General features: G+C 43.9%; 1 long non-coding RNA gene across 1 annotated transcript; it reads left to right on the top strand.

The window, feature by feature from the left end:
• On the top strand, positions 1-13484 carry LOC111179617 (uncharacterized). The gene is made up of 3 exons (XR_016394299.1): positions 1-1276; positions 10835-13172; positions 13275-13484. It is a non-coding gene; the product is annotated as an uncharacterized LOC111179617 (long non-coding RNA).
• Positions 13485-14118: the final 634 nt, after the last annotated feature.

The raw sequence follows: 14118 nt of genomic DNA, 5'->3' as shown, positions 1-14118 counted from the left end.
CCACTGACCCTGAAGTGATGGGAGTTGCCTGTGGATTGTCCCAGTTGGGGAGATGGGGCGTGACTGTAGTGCTGGTGACAGTACACCAATGCCGGTGACACACAGCTTCATCCAAGGAGGTCTGTTAGGAACCGAGTGCCTGTGCCCCACAGAGGTCCCAGTCTCTTTCTGGAGGACATGGTTAAACGTCAGTTACCATACAATCAGACAATGTAATATTTTTCACGGATAAAAATGCTACTTTTGAACCATTCTTATTGACATGGGGAAATGTTAATGTCACATCCGTTCAAATACTGCTTAGCCAATGCCTCTGTGGCAGAAGGCCAGCTGAATAGAGAGAAGAGCAGAAGCACAAACAGGCCACGTAAGAATCTACTGGAAATAACTCTCTTTGGCAGAAAAAACTGTTTTCCATCCCACAGCTAATTGGCCTGCTTTTCAGACCTCGTGAGCCAGAAGAGATCGCCCCAGGATCACAAACTTCGCAATTGCTGGGGCCCAGTGTGTCGCAGGCGCAGCGGGAGAGCTTCGGCCCCGCAAACCACTGGGTGATCTGGGGTCTGGGGAGGCGTGGGGGCGGTCCCGCACTGGGGACCGCGGCTTTTCCCCTGCCGGCTGCTCATGGGGGCTGCGCCTTCCTGCCTCCTGTCGCCGAGGTCCTAAGGTCCTGCCCAAGCACAGCCTCGGGGACCCTCGCCTATGGTAAAGAGTACCGGGAAAACTAGGGGTTTGGGGTACTTGGACATTTGCAAAAGCCGAAGAAATCCAGGCGGCCCCCGCGACCCTTATTTCCACCCGGGAGGAAGGACACCAGGAAGCGCGGAGCGCGAGATGGGGCGCCCTCCAGCGGCTCTGTTAGGTCGCCGGGCTTCTCCGCTCTCCTCCCGCACAATTGAAGGGTTCAGTCCGGCTTGATCTCTGCGACAGGAATCCCAGGTCGGAGGCACTGCAACAGGTAACCTGAAAGAGGCCTTGCTGGTGACATTACTGACCAAATGGAAAAAGATGCTTTCTAAGCTCCTTGAACGGCTCAGCCAGGGCGATTTCTGTTCCCAGCTAACACCAAGTGTCCTTTGGAAATAATAAAGGAACTTGGTAGCAATGAAATAGAGCTGAGAATCCAGAAATAAACTCTCACAGTACAGTCAATTGAATTACAAGAGTGAGGAAACAATTCAATGAGGAAAGAATAGACTTTTCAACAAATTGATATCCACATGCAAAAGAATGAACTTGGACCTATAATTAACTCAAATGGATCAACGACCTAAATGTAAGAACTAAAATTTTAAAACTCTTTGTATTTATTTATTTTTGGCTGCGTTGGGTCTTCATTGCTGCATGCAGGCTTTCTCTAGCTGTGGCGAATGGGGGGCTACTCTTCCTTGCGGTGCACGGGCTTCTCCCTGCAGTGGCTTCTCTTGTTGTGGACTATGGGCTCTAGGCGTGTGTACTTCAGTAGTTGTGTCTCACAGGCTCTAGAGGGCAGGCTCAGTAGTTGTGGTGCACTGGCTTAGTTGCTCTGTGGCATGTGGGATCTTCCTGGACCAGGGCTCGAACCAGTGTCCCCTGCAATGGCAGGTGGATTCTTAACCATTGTGCCACCAGGGAAGTCCCTAGAAAAGTCTTAGAAGGAAACATAGGGACAGATCTTTATGACCTTGGATTTGGCAATGGTTTCTTACACCAAAAGTATGAATAACAAAAGAAAAAATAAGTTAGAGTTCATCAAGATTAAAACTTTTGTGCTTAAAAGGGTACCATCCAGAAGTAAAAAGATACCTCACAGAATGGAAGAAACTATTTGCAAATCATGTATCCGATAAGGGACTTGTATCTAGACTATGTAAAGAACTCTTACAACTTAATTATTTTTAAATTTTTTAATACAATTTTTAAAGGTTACTTTCCATTTACAGTTATTACAAAATATTGGCTATATTCCCCATGTCTTACAACTTAATTATAAAAAGGCAAATAAGCCAATTAAAAAATGGGCAAAGGATCTTAATAGACATATGTCCACATAAGATATATAAATACATAAGCACAGGAAAAGATACTCAACATCACTAGTTGTCAGGGAAATGCCAATCAAAACCACAACCAGATACCAATTCATACCCAGTAGGATGGCTATTAATAAAAAGCCAGATAATAACGAGTGCTGGTGAGGATGTGGAAAAAGCAAAACCCTCACACACTGTTGGTGGGAATGTAAAATGGTGCATCCAGTTTGGAAAATAGTCTGGCAATTCCTCCAAAAGTTAAACATAGAGCTACCATTTGACCCAGCAATTTCACTCCTAGGTATATACCCAAGAGAATTGAAAACATATGTTCACACAAAAAACTTGACCATGAATGTTCATAGCAGTATTATTCATAGTAGCCAAAGTTGGAAAGAACCCAAATGTCCATCAAGTGATGGACGACAAAATGTTATGTAGCCATACAATGGAACATTATTTGTTATAAAAAGGGAAGACGTCTGCTACATGCTATAACAATGGATGAACTTGAAAACATTATGCTAAATGAAAGAAGTCAGTTGCAAAAGACCATATATTGCATGAAATTACATTTTAAATGCACGAATTGTAAGGTAAGTGAATTATATCTCAATAAAGTTGTTACCAAAAAAACTTAGGGACTAATTACTTTAAAAAGGTCCTTACTTTAAAACTAATTCACAGCAGAATTCCCTTAACTATCAGACTTAATAGGCACATTTTGAAATATGGCTCAATTCACACATATTTAATGCATGAATTGTTATAAGGAGTGTGGCATACATGTGTGAACTAAATTCACTCATCCTCTATCCAGAGTACCTGTGAAGGTGATGATTCCTGAATTTGGTCAACTCCTACATATGAACACCAAAGTAAACAAACAATGTGTAGTCATATACTCTTTCATAAATACCATCTCCCAAGAAAAATGCCACATCCTTTAAGAAAAGGATTTCAGGAATTAGTGTGTATGTAAAGAAACTATTTCTAGCGATCTTTTCAATGCAGCTGCTCAAGTTGGGTCCATACTCTTGAATCACTCTTCCTCTCTGCCAAGCCTTGAGCAGGCCATAGGGGCCTGGCTGAGCCCAGGGCCACTCAGTGTGCTGAGACCCCAGTCCTGGGGTGAAATCAGACGAAAGTCGTGGGCTTTCCTGGGCCATGTGATGCCTCCCCTGGGACATTGCCTATAAGTTGCCATGCCCAAGTAAACAATGAACTCACCTCATTGAGTCTTCAATACATTATCTGTAAGGAAGAACACTGGTACTTGCCCACAGAAGAGCTGTAAAGATTAAGTGGGATTCAGTGTATTTAAAGAACACACACTAACTGCTACATAAATTGTAGCTGTTATTATTGTGATTACACCTAAGTTTAGAGCAGTTTGCATCAACATTATCATGTTTCATCAGCATCATCCACAGACTTGAAATAAAGAAAGGTTATATTTGGAGCAGAGGGTGGGAAAGGAAAGTTTGGAAAGCGTGCAGGAGGAGGAAAGTGCATGATGGGTACATAGGAAAGTTAGGAGAAAATGGTCTTTCTGGAGTGAAGTTCTGTGACACAGAGCCGTGGAAAACTGAGTCCAAAAAATCAGCAGGAGCCAGGCAGTGAAGTCCTCTCACAGCTAGAATAAGACCTTTGATCTTGGTCCTGAGTGTGTCAGGCCCTGAACTCTGTTTTTAGTGCTGGCCAGAGTGACTGGAGTCCTCCCTGGTGACCCAGTGCCAGGGCCTCAAAGCAGCAGAACTTCTGAGCAAATAGGGCAGTAGGCGGGGCCCACAGCACAGAGTGGCCCTTGTTGGGTCACTTTGCTGAGGGCCCCTGTGGTCAGCCCCAGGGTCATTGGCTCCCTGGCCAATGTGCCAGCCGGGCTCACTCTCTTATTTATCAGTGACCTTGCCTGATGTTCTGGCCATCAGGTCCTCAGGTGCCATCTAATACCTTGACTATGTGTTTATTTTTAAATCAGTTTTTTAAAAAAGTAATAAGTGATTATTATTGTGGAATATTCTCCAAATTACAAAGAAGACAATAAAAAATAGTAATTCCATTTCTCAGACCTAATTACTATCATTTTACTTCTACTATGTAGTTTTTTTTTAAGACTTTTTTTTAGAGCAGTTTAAGGTTCACAGAAAAATTGAGGGGAAGGTGCAGATTTCCCATATACCCCCTTGCCCCCAGCATATGCACAGCTTCCCATGTTGTCAACATCCTACACTAGAGTGGGACGTCTGTTACAATGGATGAGCTTACGCTGACATATTGTTATCATCCAAAGTCCATAGTTTGTTTACTTTGGGGTTCACTCTTGGCATCGTATATTTTATGAGTTTGGACAAATGTATAGTGACCTGTATCCATCCTTATGGTATCATTTAGAGTATTTTCACTGCCCTAAATACCTCTGTGTTCCACCTGGCATCACTCCCCACCAACCCCCCATACCCTGGCAATCACTGATCTTTTTACTGTTTTTATAGTTTCGCCTTTTCCAGAATGTCATATTGTTGGAATGATACAGTATGTAGCCTTTTCAGATGGGCTTCTTTCACTTAGAAATATGCATTTAAGTTTCCTCTGTGTCATTTCATGGCTTAATAGCTCATTACTTTTTAGCACTGAATAACATTCCATTATCTGGATGTACCACAGTTTATTTATCCATTCACCTACTGTAGGGCATCTTGGTTGCTTCCAGATTTTGGCAATTATGAATAAAGCTGCTATAAACTTATAGTTTTTAAACATAATTTTTAAATATGCTTCTTTCATTCAACAATAGATCATGAACAGGACTTCCCTGGTGGTTAAGACTCCGTGCTTCCATTGCAGGGGGCACTGGTTCAATCCCTGGTCAGTCGGGGAACTAAGATCCCTCAAGCCACGTGGCTCAGCCAAAAAAAAAGATCATGAACATTTTCTCAAGCCATAAGTATTCCTGTGCAATCGCATTTTAAGGATCATACTGTAATCCACCACATGGTTTAAATGAGTTAATACCAATAAAGCCCTTGAAACAATGAGTGGTAAGCACTTAGTATATCTTAACAATTATTATAATATGGATATGTGTATAAACTATATGAATAATTTAATCAGCCCTTTATTATTGGACTTGAGGGTTGTTTTCACTAATATAAATAATGCTCCAGTGTTCATCCTTGCAGACAAATGTGTACTCATGGTTCTGATTTCCTCAGGATGTATTTATTCCTAGTTGTAGAATGGCTGAGTCACAGAATATGTAGCTTTTCTGTTTATCAACACAGATTCCTTTACCAATTTACATTTGCTCTAGGCTGCTAAAATATTTTTTTCTCTCCCAATAAGTCTGGGTTTGAAGCTAGTTTCTCCCCTGAGATTGAGGGGTGCTATGACAGATAAAAACACGACCACCCCATTTTATGACAGGAGCTGGAAGGTGAACAAGAGGCTAAACAGGAGCCCACGTAACCAGTAATGAAGCCGTGAGTAAAGTGCCTGACTCGGCTTCATCTCAGTTTCTTGACCTGTAAACTGATTTCAGCAACACCTACAACTCTTAACTTTGATGAGAGGATTAAATGAGATGACCAAGTCTCTTCCTACGGTGTTGAGCACATAGGAAGGGCTCACACATGGCAGCAGTCATTAGCAGATAGGGAAGCAATAGTTAGTAGTGGCTCCACAGCAACATCGGAGGCACTCGATAGATTTATGAATGCTAACCTAAGGGGCATAGACTTGCACTATAGAGCGTGAGGATCCATTAGAGTTTTCGGTACAGGGACCAGCATGCCTAAGCCAGGGCTGTGGGGACTGGACCCAGCAGGCTGAGGGGTGGACTGGGGCAGTGGCACCTGGAGGCCAGTCCAGAGGTCACTGGAACTGTCCAGCGGGGACTGTTCACATCAGAGATTTTTGCCTGATGCATATTAAAAGCAATTATTTCCAATATTTGTTTTGTGAGCAGGAGAGATGACAAGCTCTAAAGCCCAGCATTTCTGTGTTGTTTTTACTTAAAATCCATTGGTCAATTAAGAATAGTGTGTGCTCTGGCACAACATGGGAATGTACTTAATACCCCTGAACTGTATACTTAAAATGGTTAAGATGGTAAATTTTATGTTATGTACATTTTACCACAATTTAAAATAATTTAAAAAAATAGTTTAAAAAAAAAAGGACTCAGTTCATAGTTAGAACAAGGGTCAGGGCAGCAGGAAAAAAAATATGGACAATATCTGATGGGGGTGGCCACATGTCGCCCTCTTTTGGGACAGTAGCAAATGATAAGGAAGAAGGGCCATGGGCATGACGGTGGCCTAATAGTCACAAGTCTTGGATTTAAATCATGGTTCTGAATTTAATCTGTGAACTTGAACTGATCACTGTAACCATTATAAGTAAGCTTCAGCAGCCTCCTCTGTAGAAGGGAGATAACAGGACCAGATCTCCCTGCTTAAGGGATGAAGCAGAGATCAAACCAGACTGAAATCAAATAAGTAATAAGCTCTGAGTTGTCCCCATTTTGTAAACTTTCAGTTCTACACTCCAGGCAGATTCAAGATGCTGCTGAAGTAAGCTCCTGTTATGAACTTGAAAATATTAAGTCGCAGTTCTGATCCTACCAGTGTCATGGGATTTCATCTCAGGGCTTGGGATGCTTTATATCAAACTGTGGTGGGAGGAGATGCAGACATGGAAGGAAACAGCATCTGTCTGCACATTCCCTTTTCCCCTCCAACTTCCACGTATTCAGTAAAGGAATCTGACTGCTCCAAAAGGTCACACTCTGTCTTGTTCTATTACAGCAGGTCATGTCAGAAGTGGCTGTTCCACGCTGCAGTTGATAAATTGATATTTAATAGTTTTCCATGTCTTTTAAGGGTTTTATAATGGAAACAAATAAATGTAATATATGGAAGTATATGTACAAAAAATAAATAAAATAATAGTGTGTGCCTCTTTTGGAAGTGGAGTTTAAGAATGTGAGCTCCGTTACTGCTGGGTCTGATATCAATAATGCTCTGCTTAACTCATGGCCCATGGTTTAGAAATAAGCATAAAGGATCCTTGACACAGGACGGATGGCTCTTGGTTACTTGGCAGCTGGTCATCCCGTTTACAGACGATTATTTTTCGACCCTCCTTCCATCTTTTCTCAGCCAGTTCTCTCAGTTAACATATACATCAAAGTAGAGGAAGGGAGAAAAGATGAAAAATCATGTCATGTTACAAGCACTACCTCCAGCGAGGGTTATATAAGATTAGCGGATTGACATCATTGGATACTATGTCAATTATTTGTATTGTTCAGAGCCCCCATTCAGACAGAAAACACTGAGGTAGCTTCAGTCTCCATCTTGGCAATCTGGAAGGATGACGTTTCTCTCAGCATGCACCAGGGATGGCTAATGGTCCATGTGAACAAGTCAGGAGTTAAGTCTATTGCAATATTAATGATTATGACTTAGTTTTGGTTTGGGCTTGAATTAATAATTCATTCATCATTGCTTGACTGTTTGAATGTGGCCAATTCTCCAACTGAGTCCTCGGCTCACACACAAATGTCTGTTGCAGGGGGTTCCCAGGCCGGCTTCTGCATTGTCAGTGCTTCCCGGGGGAATCAAAGACCCCTAGATCCACACTCTGCCTTCAGAGGCCTGAGTTGGGGCCTTGTTTTGGTGACTGGTTTGGACTTCTGTGACTAATGGATTTACTCTTTGGTTCTTCGGGCTCTGTGGATTTTGGTGACCTCTACAATGGGAGTTGTGAGATTTTCTCTGTCAACCTTAGTTCCACAGCTTCCTTACAGACTTAACTGTGTTTCCACCTCCTCCATTTTTCCCAACACATGATGTATTTATGAGAAAGCAGATGTCATCTCATTTGTGCCTCACGAAACGCTGCACCAGGCAGCTCCTCATTGGAAAGATGTTTAATTCATATAGTATAACCCAGATATCGACTGTGGTCTCAGGACCTCTCGAGATCTAGATAAGCTTAATTCTAACCTTTTCCCATTGATTGTAGAAGTCCACAGACTTGGCAAGATTCCTCTGAACTCCTGACAGTTTTTCATGATCAACTTCCCACTAAATTCGTTTCTTTGCTCAGTTTTGTTCTCCTCTCTGCAGCTTGTGGCTGTTCTCTATTTCTGCAGTTCCTTCGACCCAAACCAGGGGCCCAGCACTTCCTCCTGTTTTCTCAGTCCCTCTGATGTGACGATGAAAGCAAATGGTTGCATGTACCAGAACTTTGGCTGCAACTATTTGAAATCCATGTTCGTCCTGAGAAATTCTCACTTCCTGCAGCACCCGCAGTAGCCCTGTTCCTTCTCTCTGTCTGACTCCTCTTGCTCTTCCCTTTCCTTTCCTGTTCTCTCTTTTTTGTTTTTCCCCTCCTTCTTAGGAACAAATAACTAACATTTGCAATAGCTTCACTAACTTTTTTGGTTTGTTTGTTTTTTACATGTATTGTTAGAGTTTCACTTTCTGCCCCCAGAAGCAGCATTTCTGTGGGGAAGCAGAGCACTGAAGGGAGCCAAACTGCTTGGGTTCCAGTCCCTATGCTACCTTGTCCTATACGTATGACTCTGGGCAAGTCACTTCACTTCTCTGCGCCTCAGTTTCCTGTTCTGTAAAAAGCAAACAAAAAATATTCATAGGACTGTAAAGAGGATTAAATGAGTTAATAATATATGTGCCATCGGTGGAGTAGTGGATAAACAAATTGTAGTATATCCATACAGTGGAATACTATTCAGCTATGAAAAAGGAATGCAGTACTGATATCTGCTGTAACTTGAATGACCCTCAAAAACATTACACTAAGTGAAAGAAGTCAGACAAAAATGTTACATATCATATGATTCCTTTCCTAAGATATATCCAGAATAGGTAAATCCACAGAAACAGAAAACAGATTAATGGTTACCAGGGGACAAAGGGAGGGGCAATGGAGAGTGACTGCTTGATTGTACAGGATGTTCTTCTGAGATGATGAAAAAGTTTTGAAACTAGAAAGAGGTGATAGTTGTACAACATTTGTGAATGCACTAAATGCCCCTGAATTGTACATTTTAAAATGGTTAATCGTATGCTACATGAATCTCACCCTTTAAAATAAATAAATGTAAAGCATTTTGTGTATTTCCTGGTATACAGTAAATAATCAAAATATTATTACTACCCATCACCCCCTCTACCCAGCATAGAAGATTATTAATCTCAGCTGTTTTCAAAATAAGAGAAAAAAATCATTAAATAGCAAGCAGTATGAGGGAGTCTCAGGCCCCAGGGAGAGAATTTTCCTGAGGCATTCCCACTATACGACTGCTAAGATAGTAACATTTCATCTCGTTGCAAGGAGAACAAATGGGAACCTGGGTCATGCAGTAAAATTAGTAGTTCTTGGAGAGTCTTTCGTCTCATTAATGTGGCTCCAGGAATTGGAAGTTGGAAAACTATTCCACTGTTTAAATATCTCTGGCATCCACAACCTTACTTCCATCCTTGTTTAGTGTCTTAGCCACACAGGCTTGCTCTACCATGCTGCCTCCCCCAAATCAGGCTCATTAGAGCTTCGTCCCCCAAATCAGGCTCATTAGAAAGACTGGACTCTGTCACGGGGAGGTCTTCAGACATCACCAAAATCTCATCGAGGCCCTTCTGTGGGGACTGCATCTTGTTCAAGATGCTCAGACCAGCCAGTCATGTGCCCCAGCTGAATGCAACTGCAGCCTTTCTAATTGCTGTTGCTAAATATATAGGATGCCCTGTATGATGCAAGTAGCACATCTTCATCACCATGGTGACCGGGCAACTTCTGTCTCCAAACACGTTCCTTTGCAGCATATGTCTACCAGGTACTGAAGGGAGCCAGTGAAGCTGTGAGTCTGGCAAAGGACGGTCTCATCCCCTAGTCTCTGGTTCTTAGATCTGAGTGGTCTGTGCTCTACTCTTTGACTGTATGAGGCAATTTTGAGAGACCCTCTTTGTCAACACCAAACTCACGAATTTCCATCACCTAAAACTGGTTCAGGAAAAAAGCACCCAAGAGAAGGAGGCTCTAAAGGTGACAGCTGGGAATCTGGGGTAAGTCAGAGGATGCAGGATTCACCGGGTCATCCAGAAGGTGCAGACTCAGTGCTGACAGAACCAATTCCAGAAGCATCCACCGGAATCCCTTTTTTGGGAGATTCTCTTCAAGGATGGAGCTAAAAAATATAGGTGCCTCAAGAGAGCCTCTTGCTTCTAAGGATATTGTAAGGTAAGCCATTTCCCCTCCGTTTCCCATTTGGGGCAGGGACAGACAGAAAGCCAGTGGGTATGGGAAGCTGGCAGGGGCTGTCCCACTTGCAACAACCACAGCTTGCTCTCTCAGGACTTCGGGACTCTTGCATCCCTCCAGGACTACCAAGGCAGTACGCTGATTTTCACTTGAGTGCCTCTGGGCCTCTTTTTAACACGACCACTTTTTATTAACACCACTCCCCGCCGGCCCTTCTCGGGTACCAGTCAGTGCTGCTCTCAGCTCACAGTGGAGATTCACTGCCTCAACCTGACACCCAGGAGTATGGAACTGCCTTCAGAGTTTCCAAGTTGCTGACTAGGAAACCCAGCTCACAAATTGGAGCCGTTTTCCTCAGGTCACCCCTTGGGTCCCACAACTCACAGAGCCAGGGATTTGACGAGCCTTTTTCTTGTGACTTAGAACAGCATTCTTCAACTCTTCCTGAGGCATTGGGGCTACCTGTGATGATGGGGCACAGGGCGTCCCCTATGCAATTCAAGTGCAGACTCCCAATTTTATCTGTTTTACAGGTTAAAAAATCCACGTGAGATTTCCTTTGAAGAAAAGTTTCAGAGGCCAAAGAGATGAGGAAAATCACTTCTTTGGACATAACGATCTTTTAAAAAAACAGGTACATGGAGGTATCATTTATATACAGTATAATTCATCCTTTTTAGTGCACAGTTCTGAATTTTGATAACCACGTATACTCAGGGAACCACCACCACAATCAAGGCCTAGAACATTTCTGTCACTCCAGGAAGTTTCCCGCTGCCCCTTTAGAGTCACCTAAAAGTCAAGCCCACACTCAGCTCCTGAAAGACAGATCTTCTTCTGCCCCTTTTTTGTTTTGCCCCAGAATGCCATATAGGTGAAATCATAACATATGTGGCCCTTTTTTAAAATAATTTTTTTTATGTTGAAATAATTGTAGATTCACATGCAAGTGTTAGAAGTAATACACTCAGAGAGAAACAATACAGAGGGAACCCTGCACCCTAACAGTCACAAAACTGTAGTACAGTGTCACCACCAGGGTGCTGACAAGGAAAGTTAGGACACAGAGCACTGCCATCTCCACGAGGATCCCTCACGCTGCCATTTATAGCTGCACTGTCTTCCCTCTCCTTCCCCCTCCCCCACTGTTCTTAGATTAACACTAAGCTTTCCTTCATTTGTATAAATTTGTCATTTCGAGATTGTTATATAAGTGGAATCATACAGTGTGTAACCTTTAGCGATTGGCTTTTTTTTTTTTTTCCACTCAGCATAGTTCTTTGGGGATTCACCCAGGTTGTGTGACCACAGGTTTTCTATGGTGTTTGGCTGGAGTAGGGCGGTTATTGTCCAAAAGTTTTCTATCTTGCGGATGCCCCTTTCCTGGTCCTTTGACTAGAGAAAGTGGGCTTCTCTTAGGACTTTTTGGGTCCGCGTTTGTTGATGTTTCAGATTGTTGCCTTCTTTAGTTCCAAAGCTGGGGTCTACGAGACAAAAAGAAAACCCATGTCGTCATCAGGTGCCTAGCTGGTCTGCACCTTCTCTCCCCCTTTCAGAATCTTCTTATGTTTATTTTATATATAAAATGTTCAGGATTTTTATTTGTACTCAACAGGAAGAACAGAGAAAAGTATATCTACTCCATCTTCCCAGAAGCAGCAATCTTTTTAAACGACAATGCATCTAAGATTTACACTTCAACGCATTTTGGCAAAGGTTTACATTTGTATAACCTCTATCATGATATGGAATATTTCCATCACTCCAGAAAATTCCTTTATGGGTGCATGATTTTTTTGATACGAATCTGATGATGCTCCCTGTGAGGCCAGCTTCCTGGAGGACCCCAAATGGTCCCCACATCTTGGTATTCTCCCCCTCATGTAACACCCTCTCTTGGGTGTGGACTGGATTTAGACTACCTTCTGGCCAATGAAATAGGGCAGAAAGGATGGCTTGTCATTTCTGAGATTAGGTCATAAAAGACTGTGGCTTCCATTTTTGGTGCCCTCCCTCTCAGATTACTCACTCTGGGAGAAGCCAGCTGCCACTTCATGGGTTCTCTCCTAGTGCAGGGGCCCAGGAATCAAGGACCTGGACTCCAGGCAGCAGCCAAGTGCGTGAGACTCCCTGGAAACAGATCCCTTGGAGCCGTCAGGGACTGTAGCCTCATGAGAGACCCTGAGCTGGACCACTCAGCTAAGTAAGGTGCTGTGGGTTTATGACCCTCAGAAATCCTGTGATGTAATATGTTTTTGTAGTTTTAAGCCGCTAAATTTTGGGGTAACTAATTGCACAGCAGTAGGTAACTGATACACTCTCTAATCCTCCCCTCCACTGGCCTGAGCTCTGCCGGCCTCCCTAGTCCCATCCCGCCCCGCTCTCTCTCCCTCTCCCCCTCCTCTCTCCACGCTCCAGCCACATTGATGTTTTGGTGTCTCTTCCCTCAAGACTCCATTCCTGGGACGCTCTGCCACCCCCACCTCCCCAGGCCAATCTCACCCTCAGTTAATCTCACTTGTCCTGCTGGTTGGCTCCAATGTTGGGTCTCCAAGGAAGACCCTTGATGATTAGGGTAGGTTGCCCAGATATGCCCTCCTTTGATTCAAATTACCCATCATAATTGCAACGTATTGTCATGCTTGTTTAACATGTCTCCCCCTATGAGGATGGAAGCTCCCTGAGGGTGGGACTGTGTCTGTCTTGTTCACCCCTGTATCCCCAGTGGCATGAGGCCTGGGATCCTGTGTGTGTGATGAATAGATGGAGAGATGCATGAATTTCCTCTCAAGAAAGAGTGTATGGAGGAAGGTTTGGGAACAGAGCATTTCCTGGAGGTCTCCAAGAAATTGTCCTACTTCTGAACAGAAGGTATGAGATCCTAAGGAAAAAAGGCAAAATAGGTTTTTTTAAAATGTGCTAACTGGGGCTTCCCTGGTGGCACAATGTTTGAGAATCTGCCTGCCAATGCAGGGGACATGGGTTCGAGCCCTGGTCTGGGAAGATCCCACATGCTGCAGAGCAACTAGGTCCGTGAGCCACAACTACTGAACCTGCGCGTCTGGAGCCTGTGCTCCGCAACAAGAGAGGCTGCGATAGTAAGAGGCCCGAGCACCGTGATGAAGAGTGGCCCCTGCTTGCCGCAACCAGAGAAAGCCCTCGCACAGAAACGAAGACCCAACACAGCCAAAAATAAATAAATAAAAAATAAAAAAATACGGGAGTCCATGTATTTAAAAAAAAAATGTGCTAACTGTAGGCAGAAGTGGCGATCCTTCACCTCAGAGGGGGTCCTGGAGGTCGTCAACTCAGAATGCACAGCAGAACCTGGAAGCTTGAACAAATTATGACTCTTGGGCTCCTTCTGGGCCAGTTGAATCAGAGCCTTGGCGGTGGGGGTGGGCATGGGTTTCTTTTCCAGGTAAGAGTCTAGAGCTCTGATGGGACCTCCAGATGAGGTTTTAAGGATTTTCACATGTTGAGGGAAGCTTCTGGAACTTAGAGGGTTCTTAAAGGGCCAGCAAGGAGGCTCTCACCTCAAGTCTGGCAGGATCATTTGTAAACGTACTCCTGGTATCGAGGAGGCCTGCAAGGCCAGATCCCCTGCAAATGAAAGGGGGGGTCAGGATTTGGGAGTAGGGGTGAAGTTCAGGTAAGAATGGCCATTGGTCCTGGGCAATGGCGGCCCCTGCCCTGGGCCCCACACTTTCGAAGACCCTGCTCTGGCTCTCCCCAGGGACCCCTCCCCCAGGAGTCCACGGGGCTTAGGGATCTACCTACCCAGAGCCTGTGCATTCCTTTTGAGACCATGCCCCGG

This window comes from Delphinapterus leucas, chromosome 9 (genome assembly GCF_059928025.1).
Source record: "Delphinapterus leucas isolate spDelLeu-1000000601 "Yukka" chromosome 9, BTC_Dleu_Yukka2, whole genome shotgun sequence".
NCBI lineage: Eukaryota > Metazoa > Chordata > Mammalia > Artiodactyla > Monodontidae > Delphinapterus > Delphinapterus leucas.
Note: the sequence above shows the minus strand (reverse complement) of the source record. Positions and strands in the feature narration are given on the sequence as shown.